Genomic DNA, 16,302 nt, shown 5'->3' on the forward strand with positions numbered 1-16,302 from the left:
GCTTGCGTAGTTGTGTTGACCTTAGGCGGCTTGTTGCAGCAGCGAGGTGTTAGTAGTAGTAGTGGTATACTTTATATTATTCATTTTAATCTTTGTTCGTGTTATGACACGTCTGTTCATCCTTAACAGCATCTGTTATCTTTGTGTTTGATTATTCATTTTAATTTCTCTTTGTTTTGGGTTTCATTAATTCCTTTATAGCAATTTATGCTCGTTTCATGCCTAAATTTGGCATTATGTGATTTCTTTTTAATGCTCATTTAAAATTTAAAATCCTTCTCTATTCTGTTTTATTATTGTTATCTTTTAGTTAATAATATCAATAGTAATGAATATTTCAAGTGAAATTGGAAAATCTATAGATTCTGAAAGGATGGATGGGTCCAAAAAAATATGCCAGAATAATTTCCTGTCCTTTTGAGTAACAGGGCCGGATAAAGGGCGGTTGGGCCCAATCAGGCTCTAAATTTGAAAGGGCCTCGTGTTACCATCAAAATGAACAAAAACATTGTTCGAAATATAAAGAAAATTGCTTTTGACAATAATAGAAAAATTATAAATTATTCAAATAAGTAAAAATATCTTTATTTTAAGTTCGCATTGCTGAATGATATTTATTTATGTATTCATAATTTGAAATTTGATATATATATATATATATATATATATATATATATATATATATATATATATATATATATATATAATGTATGAATATATTTCATATATTTGATCCGGGTCTGTTTGAGTTATATCCTTCGCTAGAATCAACAAAAAACAAACAGAAATTGATGGAGCAAAAACTGCTCTTGGCTGCACCTGTGTGGTACACGCGTCCTCTTCGCTCCTTCATCAAAATGAATTAATTTCGATTAGTTCTGCTTGCGCAAGCTTGTGAGTCACTGCTACTAGAGGAGGATTGGATAAATACTTCCATTTTTAAATTTAGATAATAGTTTGCTTATGCAAATTAAACAATTGAAGCATTGTTGTGAATTTCATTAAGGTGAAAGCAACGGGAAATGTTCATTTCCTTTTACGCGTAGGCATATTTTAAAGTTTTGTTATAGACTGATTGTAGTTTATGTAAATTCGGCCTGTTAAAATTTAGTTTCGGGTGCTCAAGATGGGAAGAGTGATATACAAATATTGTGTAGGCTAAGTCTCAAAAATCTTCAAGGTAAATCATAGGGCATTTTTTGTCGAAATTTTTGTAGACAAGGAATAAAAAGATATGAATAAAAAAAAGCCTAGAATTGTGGCTTTTGAGAAGGTATCATGTTAGAAAGCAATTTTTGCTTCATAATACAGCCAGAATAATTGTAGAAAGAGCTTGTCGATTAACTGTCTGCCTGTGATAGCAATAGAGTTTTTGAATAGAAATTAACTAAAAAAAAACAAGTTTTTAATTGAAAGTACGGAGCAACATTAAAACTCAATACGAACGGAAATTAGGCTACTCCGTATATTAAAGGGGCTTTCCCCTCCCCTAACGCTCCGCTCTTTACGCTAAAAATTGAATCTTTCTCTCAACTTTACTTCTTAAAACAGTAAAAACTTTAGCGTAAAAAGTGGGGCGTTAGGGGAGGGAAAATCCCCTTTAATATAGGGAGTAATTTCTGTTCGTTTTGAGTTTTAATGTCGCTCCTTACTTTCAGTAAAAAAAACTTGTTTTTTTTTCAGTTAATTTCTGAACGTTTTTGAATTAACGCATTTTTTTATTTTGGCTGTCCGCACATGAATAATTAAAACGAAATTTGCATATTTTTTTTTTTTTTTGGCTAAATGGCTTTCTCTTAGTTTTGATCGAAATATTTTGAGAAAAAGGGGGTGGGGGAGGAGGCCTAGCTGCCCTCCAATCTTTTGGTTACTTAAAAAGGCAACTAGAACTTTTAATTTTATACGAACGTTATTATTAGTAGAAAATATACGTAAATTACGAATTAAGTTACGTAACGAACTTCTATAATTGTATGTTTTTATTATGTATATGAGGGGCTTTAACCCCTAATTAATACCTCGCTCTTTACATTAAAGCTTAAATTTCGTCCCAATTCTGTAAGAATGACCCCTGAATCACAAAGGCCGTAGAATAAATAGTTGAAATTACTAAAAATACTTTAGCGTAAAGAACGAGGTATTTAGGAGGAGATGAGCCCCACATAAGTGTAATAATATCTGGTCATATTAAGTTTTAATGCTGCTGCTTACTTTTAGTTGAAAAAACTTTTCCATATTTATTTTTTAATTTTTTGTGTGTTAAGTAGTGCTAGAATATCCTGCGCTCCCTTCATTGAAATTACCTTCTCCCATGACAAATTCCTCCATAGAAAAATCCCCCCACGTAATCACCTCCCCTCATCTCCCCTCCCAACCCCAAAAAATCCCCCTGAAAACGTCTGTACACTTCCCAATAACCATTACTATACCTAAACACTGGTCAAATTTTGTAACTAGCAGCCTATCCCCCTTGGACAGTGAGGGAGTAAGTCGGGTCAATGTTGGTATTACCGGAACAATAGTTTGGGGTCATGAAACTATTGTTAATAGACGCATTTTAACTTTTTGAACATCTTTTCTCACTTGAAAAACTACCGCAAACTCACCGTTATGGAGTTATTCCGGCCCAAATATTTTTGTATTTATACATATAGAATTCCAATCATTTCCATTTTTGTTGATCGAATATTTGAAATCGCGAATCTGTAATAGTTTAGAAACAAATTTGGGCTATATTTTTGCATATTAAGGGGTGGGGTGGGGGTAAAGCATAGCATATATTAAGTAAGTAAACTAACCATTGCTGTATTTAATATATGCTATGCTGTACCCCCCCTCCTAGTGTACAAATATATAATAACTCCGTAAAGGTAGGTTTGCAGTAGTTTTGCAAGAGAGAAAAGATATTCCAAAAGTCAAAATGCATTTATTAACAATAGTTTCATGACCCCAAACAATTGTTCCGGTAATACCAACATTGACCGTAAGTTGTCCTCAAAGACATCGTTATTAGGTTTTTTGACTATGCTGAACAAAATGACTATCTAAAAATTTTGATCCGTTGAGTTTGGAAAAAAATGAACCTGGGAGGGGGCCTAGGTGCCACTCAATTTCTTTGGTCACTTAAAAAGGGCACTAGAACTTTTAATTTTCGTTAGAATGAGCCCTCTCGCGACATTCTAGCACCACTGCGTCGATACGATCACCTTTGAAAAAAAAACAAATAAACACGCAACCGTGATCGGTCTTCTGGCAAAAAAAACGAAATTCCACATTTTTGTAGATAGGAGCGTGGAACTTCTACAATATGATTCTCTGATACGCTGAATGCGATGGTGTGATTTTCATTAAGATTCTATGACTCTTAGGGGGTGTTTTTTCCCTATTTTTGAAAACAAGGCAAACTTTCCCAGGCTCGTAACTTTTGATGGGTAAGACTAAATTTGATTAAACTTATATATTTAAAATTATCATAAAAATCAAATTCTTTTGATGTATCTATTAGTATAAAAAATTCCGTTTTTTTAGAGTTTCGTTTCCTATTGAGCCGGGTCGCTCCTTACTAAATAAAGTTATTTTGCAATGTATAGTGATAGAAGATAGTGTCTGACCATTGATAGCTATGTTTTAATTAAATATTTAGTTGGTATTGTCGTTAGGCTAGAATAGGTTTGTTTAGGTTACGTATTTAATACATACTATTATTTACCCCCACCCTCCCCTAACGTTGAAATATATAGTCCAAATATGCTTCTAAACTAATATATTTTTATCTTACTTAGATATATTTCATTAGCATTAACCACATTTCACTTCCCGAGTGTTTTTCTATAATACATAGGCCTAAGTATCGCGACAAATTATAAGTTATTCAAATAATTGAAAATATATTTCTTTGAAGTTTGCATTGTCTGAAAAAATATATTAATGTGTTCTTTTATTATATAATATAGGTCTATACTTCATAACATAGAAAGTTGATATCCCTAGAAGTTCACGTATTTGTTTTTAATGTAACCGAGATAGTCTTATATTAGATTAAATAAAAAAAACTAGTTTTTTTAAATGAAAGTAAGGAGTAACATTAAAACTTAAAACAAACAGAAATTACTCCGTATATGAAAAGGCCTTTTCCTCCTCAACGCCCCGCTCTTTACGCTAAAGTTTGACTCTTTCTCTTAACTCTACTTTTTAAAACAGTAAGAAACTTTAGCGTAAAGAGTGGGGCGTTGACGAGGCAAAGCCCTTCTCATATACGGAGTAATTTCTGTTTGTTTTAAGTTTTAATGTTGCTCCTTACTTTCATTAAAAAAAAACTAGTTTTTTTTGTTTAATTTCTGGACGTTTCTGAATTAATGAATGTTTTGATCTTGGCTCTCCACACATAAATAATTAAATAGAAATTTGCATATTAATTAATTGCAATTAATCGGAAGATTGTGAGAAAAAAGGAGCAAGGGAGGAGGCCTAGTTACCCTCCAGTTTTTCGACTACTTAAGAAGGCAACTAAAACTTTTAATTTTTTACAAACAGTTTCATTGGTAAAAAATATTCTTAACTTGCGAATTAACTTATGTAACGAATTTCTATATTCGTATGTTTTTATTGCATACATGAAGGGGTTCTATCCTCGTCAATACCTCGCTCTTTACACTACAGCTTAAGTTTTGTCCCAATTCCTTAAGAATGACCTATGAATCCCAAAGGCCGTAGAATAAATAGTTGAAATTACTAAAAATACTTTAGCGTAAAGATTGAGGTACAACGAGAAGGTAAACCCCTCATGTGCCTTATAATTTTTGTTCATTTTAAGTTTTAATGCTGCTCCTTACTTTCAGTAGAAAAAAATTTTTCATGTTTATTTTTTCCTTGTTTTTTTTCAAATAATGCTAGAAAATCCTGCGCCCCCTTCATTTAAATTTTCTTCCCCCATGAGAAGTTCCTCCGTGGAAATATCTTCCCACGCAACCCCCCCTCAACTCTCCCCCTAAACCCAAAAATTCCCCTGAAAATGTCTGCATACTTCCCAGTAACCATTACTATATGTAAACACAGGTCAAAGTTTACTGGGTCGATACAACCACCCCTGGGAATAAAATAAACAAAAAAACAAATAAACACGCATCCGTGATCTGCCTGCTGGCAAAAAATACAAAATTCCACATTTTTGTATATAGGAGCTTGAAACTTCTACAATAGGGTTCTCTCATACGCTGAATCTGATGGTATGATTTTTGTTAATCTCAGAATTTTGATCCGGTGAATCTTTGGAAAAAATGAGCGTGGGAGGGGGCCTAAGTGCCCTCCAATTTTTTGGTCACTTAAAAATGGCACTAGAACTTTTATTTTTCGTTATAATGAGCCCTCTTGCGACATTGTAGGACCACTCAGTCGATACGATCACCCCTAGGGAAAAAAAACAAACAAAAAAACAAATAAACACGCATCCGTCATCTGTCTTTTGGCAAAAAATGCGAAATTCCACATTTTTGTAGATAGGAGCTTGAAACTTCTACAAATAGGTTCTCTGATACGCTGAATCTGATGGTATGATTGTTAAGATTGTATGACTTTTAGAGGGTGTTTCCCCCTATTTTCCAAAATGCGGCAAATTTTCTCAGGCTCTTAACTTTTGATTGGTATAACTAATCTTGATGAAACTTATATATTTAAAATCAGTATTAAAATGTGATTCTTTTTATGTAACTATTGGTTGCTTACGACACTTCGTTACCACGAACTGTTTGATATATTTTGCAGTACAGAAGTGAACTGCTTTACCTACGTAAACTTCTATTGAAAGATATTTTATCTAATATATTGAGAGGGCCTCACCAAAATATCCAACCAGGCCCGGCTCTTATTCAATTTGGTCCTGCCTGGGGCTATATCTGGCATTATACGGGGGGGGGGGTTATGTAATGCAGAATAAATTAAGGAATGTAATAATACCACTTTATTTAATCAACATGTTTCCTTTAGAAGTGGTCAACCGCTAAAAACTTACTTAGACGCATGCTAATTTTGTGGAATTGTATTATTTTGCTTGCTTCGTCCCTATTAATAGTTCGTTCATAATGCCAAATAAAGCCCCCTCTCTTTCCGAAGAAAAACAACACATTTTTGTACGTAGCTTAGGATAAATGTGACGGCATTAGTTTTCTTTTTGGAAAGAGGATTGAATGGGGAATCGAGTGGTATTCCCCCCCAACTAATTTCGTTCCAATAACAAAGGTTCCTATAACGAAGCCAAACTGGTCAACCATAAAAAAAAAGATGTTTCAAAGGTTTCTATCAAATTTATCAAGATGAAGAAACAAAGGGGAATACGGCTAGTAGAAGAAAAAGACAAACTAAAATGGCGCAGATATCCCGCCTGTACAAACAAGGCTTCTTCAATGCTAAGAACAAAAATAAAATCTACAATAATCTATAAAACCTAAAATTAAATAGTATCTAAAAGTAGTAAAAAAGAACAACAAACTTATTTTTTTGGAGCGTGAGAAATCGAAAACTGAATTTAGGGAATAGGTTTTCCAAGTTTGTTTTCTACCCGTCTCTGATACTGATTTTCTCACCGGAAACTAGGTTTTGTGTCACTCTAGGTTTTCTGTAATAGGAAACATTGAACGTAGATTTAGGTAGGTATGTAATTTTATTCAAAAAACAATACAATAAACTTTCATTCATCAGCTAAAAAAAAATAGGCCGCAATGGCCTGTAAGCATAGCTGACATCAAATACGATCCATTTCTTTAAAATATTTCACTTACATCAAAAAGAAAAATAAATAAGATAAATAAACTACAAAAAAAAGAAAAAAAAACACAAAAAAAGAAAACAAAACAAAAACAAATGGTCAATTTAACAAAATGGGGGGAGAACCCTTCTCTCAATCTAAAATACTCAACATTACTAATTGTTCAGAATATGGGCCTTGAGGCGTCGTTTCAGCTCAGGCAGACTTTCTGATTCCTTAACTTGCTGTGGGAATGGATTCCAGACAGACGGTCCCATGTATCTGATGGCATGAGCCGACCGGGAAGTATTCTGGATCTCATGAACAAGATTATTTGAATTTCGCGTGTCATAATCATGATAGGAAGAACCCAAGCTAAAAAAATCATTAAAAATATCAGGCCCTAAATTATGTAGACACTGATATACTAAAATACCAATCTGCATGTCTCTGATTTTTCCTACATCCAAAATATCAAACTTCTTATTTATAGACACAGTGCTAGCGCTTCCACGATCATAATTACCTAGAATTCTAATTGCCTTATTCTGTTGCACTTGAACTCTCCTGTAATTAGACTGAAAGTTACTAGTCCAGAATAAACAACCATAATTTATATACGACGCTATTAAAGTATGGTATAGTGACATTAAAACTTTCAAAGGAAGCACATTTTTTAGACGCCGCAGCATTCCAACTCCCCTTGACACTTTGCAGGAAACTAGGTCACTGTGTGCCTTCCAACTCAGTTTGAAGTCAAGAAGAAACCTGAGGTAACGCGTTTCTTGGACTTGTTTTAAAGAAACACCATTGTACTTAACATCTGAAGGTAAATCTTGGGGCTCACCAGTCCTTCTAAAAACCATGTAACTTGTTTTTGAAGCATTGACAGCAAGTTTACTGAGTGTAACAAACGTATGTAGTCCCTTTAAAGCACTGTTTGCTCGGTCTATCAAGTCCGGCAACGATTTGGCAATAACAGTTATAGCAGTGTCATCAGCAAAAGACTTTAAGTAACCAGGGACAAAAAATCTCATACTATCTACATAAATTAAGAATAAAAGAGGACCTAGGACAGAACCTTCTGGCACTCCGCAATTCAATGGGTAAGCTTGTGAAACTTCATTATTTATTACGACTTTTACACTTCTACCTCGCAAATACGACTCAAACCAACTCAAACACTTATTCCTAATTCTTAACTTCGACAATCTATCCAACAAAATTCCAAAATCAACAGTATCAAAAGCTTTCTTAAAATCAATGAAAATTGTCATGCAAAAATAATTTTTTTCCAGTGCACCGTTTACCTTATCAATTAAATTTAAAGCAGCATGCACAGTTGAATGTCTTTTTCTAAATCCAAATTGAGTTTCAGACAGAAATCCGCAATTTGTTAGATGCTCATATAATCTTTTGTGCACTATTTTTTCATATAGCTTTGAAATGATGGGTAGTATTGATATAGGTCTCCAATTTGAAATGTCACTTAGAGTCCCAGACTTTGGAAGTGGGATGACTTTGGCCATTTTCAGCGAACAGGGAAATTGACCCTCTGCCATTGACAGATTTATTAAAAATACTAGTACTGGAAGAATATTCGGAAGCACTGATTTTAGAGTTCGTAGGTTGAGGCCATCGGTCCCAGCACTGTTTGATTTTATTGAAGAAAACAATCTTTTTCTATTTCTACAGAATCGCAGGGTTCTAATTTCATTTCATAATCTTGACCTCTTTGGTCTTCAAAAGTTGATTCTTCTATCAGCAAATCGTTGTTCACTGCTGCGTCACTCTGAACAGTTTCACCAATCTTCGAGAAATGATAAGCAAACAAATCACATACTTTGTCAAGATCTCGGACTATTTCGCCACCAACATTTAGGCTATACTGTTGTGGAGCAGGACTACCTCTGATCACTTCATTAATAATTTTCCAAGGGGTTTTAGGGTTTGATGCATTTTTCTTAAATTCTCCGCTATAAAAGTTTCTCATTTTCTTTTGTCTAGTAGAGTTAAATAGATTACGTTGATCCTTGAACTGAGCAGAACTTAACTCATTTGGTTCATTGATATGTGCTGTATACAAAGCATTTCTTGTACCAATCATTCGCAAAAGCTCATCATCAACCCAAGGTTTTCTCGCTGCTTTTTTTCTTATTTTCATGCTTTTCAGTGGGCATGTCAAGTCATAAATACCTATCACTGTGGTGTTGAACTTTTCAAAAGCCAAAGATGGGTTATTCTCCCTAAATATATTCTCCCAATTTACAGCACCTAGCTCTTCTGAAAATATTTTAACGTTCGCTGGCTTCAGATCTCGGATCTGTATATTACGCTTCACTACTTGTTTTTTTATGTGAAGTCCTAATCTAGCTAGGACTGGCAGGTCATCGGAGATAGGCGAAACTATAACGTCTGCGCATGTAGTTGCTACTTGACGTGACGAAACAAATATGTTGTCAATCAAGGTCGCAGAATGCTGGGTGATCCTTGTTGGAACTGTGACCACAGGGTATAGATCGTGAGATGACATGAAATTTACAAAATCAAGATTCATACCAGCTAGTATTTTCAAATCATAATTAAAATCACCCATTATCATAAATTCCAAACCTGAATTTCTTACATTCAGCATTAAATAATCAAAACCAGATATAAAACGATCAAACATAGCACTTGGTGGTCTATAAATAATACAAAATAAAAAATTCTTTTCTTCAAATCTAACTTCAACAGAAAAACTTTCAAACTTACCCTCTAGCCAAACCTCAAGATCATCACGGACCTTATACTGTAGAGAGTCCCTTACTAGAAACGCCAGGCCTCCTCTGCCCATTTTTGAACGGTTTTTTGATTCTAAACAATACCCTGGAAAACTATAGAACGAGAGAAGACTATCCCTACCCTAATGCGTGTCACATAAAGCAAGCAACTGAATAGAATCATTTTCATACATAAACTGAACAATATCATGATAAGATGACGTAATGTGGCAGTTCCACGTGCACACAAGGCACTCATTTATTCTTTTATTAATGTCTACAGGTCCATGAATATACGTGCTAAAACGACCCGGCCAAAAACTTAAAGTAGACTGCTCTGCCACAAGCTTAGATAATAAATATTTGTCAATATCAAATGGGTCTTGTTCATATCGCTTATGCCGCAAACTTAGTAGATCAGAACCCATTAAAACGAAAAATAGTAAATATTGGTGTTACTATCAAACAATAAAAATCAAAATCAAAAAATATCTGAAAAAGAAAAAGGAAAAAAAAATAATCAACAAAATCACATGCAATCAACAAGTGACCTTATTCTGCGAACGGAAGGGTCGCTTGGCCTTTTCACAAGGACATTAGCATGGTCTGTCCAAACATACTTCACACCAAATTTGTCTCTCGCCATGTTCAAAATGTCTCTTCGACGCTTTGTTAAAGCCTCAGTGATGTATACACCGGTACGCGCTAATTTTGCTTTTTCTTTGAAGACTCTTCGGACAATATCTTTGCTATGAAACTTCACCATTATGGGAGCTACTTTACCAGAACCATCAGTGCTGATCATATTCTGCCGGAATCGAAATACACTTGTAATATCCCCATCCGTTATATCACTAACACCTAACTTCTGCTTAACCAAATCAATCACAGTGGTATTCAGGTTAACACCTGGCTGTTGTTTCATTCCATGGATTACGAGACTATTAAGCAGAACTTCTTGGTCATAATCATCAAGCCTCATCTCTATGTGATTAACGCGCTCCTCAAGATTTTCAATAAGTGTTTTTAGGGTTTTGAGTGATTTTTCAAGCTTTTCAAATTTAGGATTATATTCAACCGCAATAGAGTCGTACACTTCGCTGACAATTGTATCCCCAGAGCCACCACCAGTAGTCATTTTTGCTACTTTACGGGCTTTATCATTTTTTAGACTCAACTTCGTTTTTTCCAACTCAGCCTGCACCGTAGCCACTTGGCCAAGTAGACTTGAAGTCGCAGGTTCAGGGTCAGCCAGAGTAAGATTCATAGCGGCAAAAGTCTTACTTCTACGATATATATCGGGCATCGACTCTAGCTCAGCGAAAGCTTTATCTACTCCTCTTGATTTGTTTTTTTAGGCCTGTTGAAATTTAGCCTTTTCGAACGTGATATTTGACTAAGCGACTATATATTCACTATGCTGACCGTAGCAGAAAACAAGGTATTTGGAATCTCCGTCACCCTCAGTTGTAACTTTCATTATTCTTGATGGCCAGAGAGGATATCCTGCAAAGTGGACTAAAACCAAGTCGAACTGCCTAAACTTTGGCATTTTAAGGTGGCAAAAAATAAACCGAAAAAAGTATGAAGTGAAGAAAAAAAAACTTCACTTGCAAGAGAAAGGAAACTTTGGAGGCTGTACCTTGTCCCCGCAATTAAGAGGCAATTTAAGAGGCAAGCCCGGCGGGTACCACGGCTCTTGCAAACAACTCTCTCACCCCTCTTCTGCTTATTTTTCTTCTCCCAACTTTATCGTAGCGTAATTGCTTATATTCTCCCAAAGGTCACTCCTTCAAAACATATAGATATAAAGTCTGAAAACATATTGAAGGTTCACTTGCGAGAGAAGTAAGGGAAGCGCTGGAGGCTTGTCCCCGCAATTTAAGAGGCAAGCCCGGCGGGTACCATGGCTCTTGCAAACAACTCTCTCACCCCTCTTCTGCTTATTTTTCTTCTCCCAACTTTATCGTAGCGTAATTGCTTATATTCTCCCAAAGGTCACTCCTTCAAAACATATAGATGTAAAGTCTGAAAACATATTGAAGGTTCACTTGCGAGAGAAGTAAGGGAAGCGTTGGAGGCTGCCTACCTTGTCCCCGCAATTTAAGAGGCAAGCCCGGCGGGTACCACGGCTCTTTCAAACAACTCTCTCACCCCTCTTCTGCTTAGTTTTCTTCTCCCAACTTTATCGTAGTGTAATTGCTTATATTCTCCCAAAGGTCACTCCTTCAAAACATATAGATATAAAGTCTGAAAACAGATTGAACGCTCACTTGTGAGAGAAGTAAGGGAAGCGTTGGAGGCTGCCTACCTTGTCCCCGCAATTTAAGGGGCAAGCCCGGCGGGTACCACGGCTCTTGCAAATAGCTCTCCCCCACCCTTCTACCTACTTTTCTCCTCTCACCTTTATCGTAACGCAATCGTTTGGGCTATTACTCAGGTTATTTAATTGGAATAAACCAGTCAGACAAGTTTTAATTAAAACCAATCTTTTGCCAGATATTGTAAGATCCTACTAGCTTCACTGGGATTAAAAATTCATTATTCATAAGTTCACTGAGAAAGACCTTTGGACCGGCCGTTTCAATGTATTCGGCTAAAAAACAAACAACTTTTTTCCTATTTTGGTAATCTGGATAGATATACACTTGATCGAGGATTTGACCTCACTCACCCTTTGAATCGTCAAGAACAAGGAGTTGGATTATTGGGGATATCACGAAAATCTCTAGATTTCACCAAGGAAAGGTATGGGCCTGAATGAAACCCTTAGGACTTTAACCTGTATGGTGCAAAAATACAAGAAATCTATAGGAATCTAGAATAAAGAACAATTTTATGAGGCCAATAACTACGGAAAAATGGCGATACTTGAATAATATTCAGAACACACTCAATAAGTGAAGTTAGGTTCTTTCGTGAAACAAACTACGATGCAGGTACATTTTATTTCAGTATTTTATCTATAGAGCTGGTTAGGTTAGGTTTATGATATAATGCACTCCCCCTTACTAATGTGCTAATATATAGCCCAAACTTTTGATAAAGCTAATGAAATAAAACAAAATATGAATAAATAATAATACTTTATTAGGAAAGTTGTTAAATTAGACTTTTTTATCTTAGGAAATTAGGCAAATTGACTATTTTCAAACATGGCCTATTGTTACACTTCCAAAAATGTTCCTTTTCGTAAGAGTATAAAGTCATGGTGTATCCATTGATGCACTGTTTTGTTGTGGGCAACAACCCCTTACCCTTGAAAAATGTAATTGCCTCTTTTTCAGTCTTTGGCGAATCCCAAATCTTCATTTCAAAATCCATGTTCAGACACTATCTTATATCACTATGCGTAGCAAACAAAATTGAGTTTTGTCTTTGTGGCTATGAAACCGGATTTTCTTGGCATAATTCTTGAGTGTGTTCTGAATTGAATTGAATCAATTGAATAATGAACAAGTACCAAATATTTAATTAAGATGTACCTGCATCGTAGTTTCTTTCATGAAAGAACCTAACTTCACTTATTAAGCGAGTTCTGAATAATACACAAGTGCCAAAATGGCAAACATTACAGGGCGTTGTAAACGGTTCGAGAGGTGCAGGTAAATATTTCAGCACCTTATAGCAAAATTATCTATACCCCTACCCTTTATAACGTAAGTTGTCTATCTTTTATGAATTATGTAAAAATGGCACCCCAACAGAGGCTGCGGGAAAAATTTATTCCCTAATTACGCCGTTGGGTTCGTCCTCAGTGCCGAGAAAACGGAAATGGGAAATTAAGACTAAAATGTTCCAACTTAAACTAAAACCAAGAGAGTATTCACAGAAGAGGCGCCTTCTGAAAGATCGAATTTTAAAAAAGAACGAAAAAGAATGAAAAAAAATATATTACGATGGGGATTTCAATTTTCAATTGGCTAAGTCAGCAGTCTTTTTTATTTAGCATTGTCTTTTTTGGCTGTCATATGATCGTAAAGGATAAAAAAAATGCAATTCATTTTCCCTTCTCTGGGAAACTTATCATAAATCAAATTGACTGTATTTATCCGAGCGACTGTTAATTGCGGAATGTAAGAGCTGTGTTTTTTTAATCTAGAAACCTTTCCTAGGTTTTAGCACCGATCTAATATTCTTTGAAGTAAAATTGGCATTCTTAATTTTAACGTGGTTGGTTTAGGCCAAATATGCTGCGGCGACAGAGATTAAAAAGATTATTGCTCAAAATTTTTACTCGGATCATTACCCTCTAGTGTATCATGTTAAAGGACCATTTCCCTCAGTTATTGACGCATATGACCCAGCAGAGCGCATTCGCGCTATTGGGGACTTTCTTAGGTGACTACACATTGGAAATTCCTAAACACCACATTTTTTAAGCGATTCTTCGTGGAATAAATTGGCGCAATGTCGCTGGAGGATTTTCTCTTTTTTGGGCGGTTTACCTTATATCAGATTTCTGGCAGCACTGGTATAACCTATATAGATTTTGCCACATGACAAATTTATATGAACGCCACTATTTAGAGATTTCTTATTACTTTTTTTTTAATTTTAACTATTTTTTGCAAAATATCCGTCTTGTTATATTGCCGAACAATTATTCAATACATGGGGAACCCAAAGGAAACGCAGTAGTTCACTTTTTATGTTGATTCCAGATATTTTAGAATCATTAATTTTAATGTCAATCATCAAAAGCTGCGAGCCTGAGAAAATTTGTCTGATTTCTAAAAAAGGGGGAAACATACCCAACGAAAGTTACCATTGGCGGATCCAGGGGGCCTTGGACAACCCCAAAATTTTTCTGGTGCCATTTATCCTTTTTTTTTCACTCTTTTTAGGATACATTTGTCAATTTTGTCAATTATTGGTACCTTTGTTACAATGGACTCCCCCAAAATTATGCTTTAGATCCGCCCCTGAAAATTACACCATCGGATTCAGCATATCAAAAAACACCATTGTAGAGGTTTCAAGCTCCTATCTACAAATATGTGGAATTTCGTATTTTTTGCGAGAAGAAATAAACACGGATACGTGCTTTTTTTCCAGGGGCGATCTTGTCGTACTAATAGCACTAAGAGGTTTGTACTAAACTCAATAGCACTAAACTCAAAATAGTTTAAAGCTCATTGTTCACATATAGACAAGTATTTGTTATTGGGATATATTCGGAATTCCTTCGCTTGGGGAATTTTCCGCGAGGGGGTGGGTTCCACGGGGATAACTTTTCTCTGGGGAGGGAAGTTCTTAGGCAAATTTCCAGGCAAACTTTGCACGTCAGGGGACGGGGATTTCTTGTTATGATCTGAAAAATAATAAGAAATTAAATAAAACAAACAAGTTTTTTCAACTGAAAGTAAGGAGCAACGCTCTCTCTTTACGCTAAAGTCTGATTTTTTGTCACAATTTTTTAAGCAAGACTGGTCGAACAGAAGTCATTGCATTTGAATGATAAGTATTTAAAAAAAAAATTTAAGACTTTAACTTAAAGAGCGAGGTTTGAGGAAGTGGTAGCCCCCCTCTTATGCAGAATAATTTCTCTTCTGACTAAATTTTAATGTGGGTCTTTACTTTCAGTTGAAAAACTTATCTATTTTATGTTACTTAAATCTAGGAGCAAAATTTTTTCTATTTATGGTTACATATGATTATGGGTAATGTTGTTAAAGTAATCTAAGTTTATTTCTATCGACAAACAAACTATGCTATGTCAACACTGCATAGGATCTTAATTTTTCTCTTGGCAGCCAGGCAGGCTAAACACGCAAGACTGCTAATTCTGTCTCCTGTCTATCGCTGTCCCCATCCTCTATATTAAACGACAATAGTTAATCCCTTTGATGCTGTAGAAAAATCTAAATAAAAATCCTTTAAGGAACAAAAGAAACTGAACTTTTTGGTAGTTACAGCAGGCAGGAGGGGGGGGGCTATCATTGAGTGTCAACTGGCTTTCAATCACCTTCAACTAATCATCTTGAAAAGGAAAATATTCTTTATTGACAAGAAAGTCATTATCCTATAGAAAGAGCAAATGTTTAAAACGACCAGTAAAAGGTGACAGATCACCTTGTAATCCGAAATTTTTTTAGAATGCTTTGTATTGTTATTGGGTAGCACTACTGCTAACATTCATTGCAGTTCAATGACCAAATATTAGAAAAAGAGGTAAGTTGGAAACAGCGAAGGTAGAGAAGTTTTAAATTAACAATTAACTAACCAAGCTCATGGAAATTGTGTAGAAAAGAAAATGAAAATGTTTTATTTCTTATTATATATTATTCATTCGATTGGGCCTCGATGGTGAAGAGAGCTATTCAGTAGAAGCAGGATATATACAATTAATTTGCTACTGCAAGTCCTGGTTGGATTGAACAGTACCTATGCACATCTCCTAGATGGCTCTATCGAGCATAAGCTAGCATTCAAACTTAACAAACGTGCTTCGCAATCGACTGCTAAAGATCCTTAACTCTCTTTATAGTGAATCTAGACTATCCACTTTATAGAAAAATTGGATGGAAAACTGCTTCTTTACCATTTTTACTTTTTAAGTTGAAAAGGGGATTTTCTAGGGCTGAAACCTTTGATATCCTTTCAAAATTCCAGGAACCAGTAAAAGTCTCTAAAAATCCCCCAAATCCCTAACTGAAGAAGTTCACCCCTAAGAGACCTAAGAAATTCCCTCTTATAGGAGGAAATCCCTAGAATGGAAACACTGCAGCAGACGCGTTTACTGTTCTGCAGCTAGTTTTGTCCAAACGAATCTTATAAGTTTTTTTTTTTTTTTGCAAC

General features: G+C 35.3%; 1 long non-coding RNA gene across 1 annotated transcript in view; it reads left to right on the plus strand.

The window, feature by feature from the left end:
• Positions 1-778: 778 nt before the first annotated feature.
• LOC136036905 (uncharacterized) overlaps positions 779-16,302 on the plus strand; it is a 59,874-nt gene continuing 44,350 nt past the window's right edge. The window contains exon 1 of the long non-coding RNA XR_010619823.1: positions 779-1,006. This is a non-coding gene — a long non-coding RNA (uncharacterized LOC136036905). The remainder of the gene's footprint in view (positions 1,007-16,302) is intronic.

The sequence above is a fragment of the Artemia franciscana genome, chromosome 16 (assembly GCF_032884065.1).
Source record: "Artemia franciscana chromosome 16, ASM3288406v1, whole genome shotgun sequence".
NCBI lineage: Eukaryota > Metazoa > Arthropoda > Branchiopoda > Anostraca > Artemiidae > Artemia > Artemia franciscana.